Genomic DNA, 587 nt, shown 5'->3' on the forward strand with positions numbered 1-587 from the left:
ATGAAAGAAGAAGCTAAAACAGTAACTGCAGAACCCAGTCCAATGGATCAGGCTAACGAATTTAATCAGCAATTAGACTTCCTAACTCAGCAGCTAGCCGAATTCAAGGAAATGTTACAGGAAACAAGAATGGCTAACAGGAACATGGAAGTGCAATTAAAACAGACAGAAAAGCAACTGTCAAAACAAATAGCAGATGAATGCCAAGCAGTTCAATTAAGAAGTGGGAGAGCATTAAATACCTCACTTCAAAGCAGCAAGAAGACAGGAAATGAACAAATAGCTACTCAAAATCCCTCTGAGGACAGGCAGAGCCCAAAAAGGGATAAAGCTGGCGCTGAACGCCCAGACTATGCTCATTCCTGGCGTTCAACGCCAGAAACAAGCATGGATCTGGCGTTGAACGCCCAAAAGGAACATGGTTCTGGCGTTCAAACGCCGTAACAAACAAGGAGGTGGCGTTTAACGCCACTCCAGCTTCCACACCTGGCATTCAAATGCCAGTGGGTGATCAGTCACATATAAGTGCTGATAACAACCCTTCTAAAAAGGCTTCCCAACCCACTTCTGTAGGTAATAAACCTGCA

This window comes from Arachis duranensis, chromosome 10, assembly GCF_000817695.3.
Source record: "Arachis duranensis cultivar V14167 chromosome 10, aradu.V14167.gnm2.J7QH, whole genome shotgun sequence".
Classification (NCBI taxonomy): Eukaryota; Viridiplantae; Streptophyta; class Magnoliopsida; order Fabales; family Fabaceae; genus Arachis; species Arachis duranensis.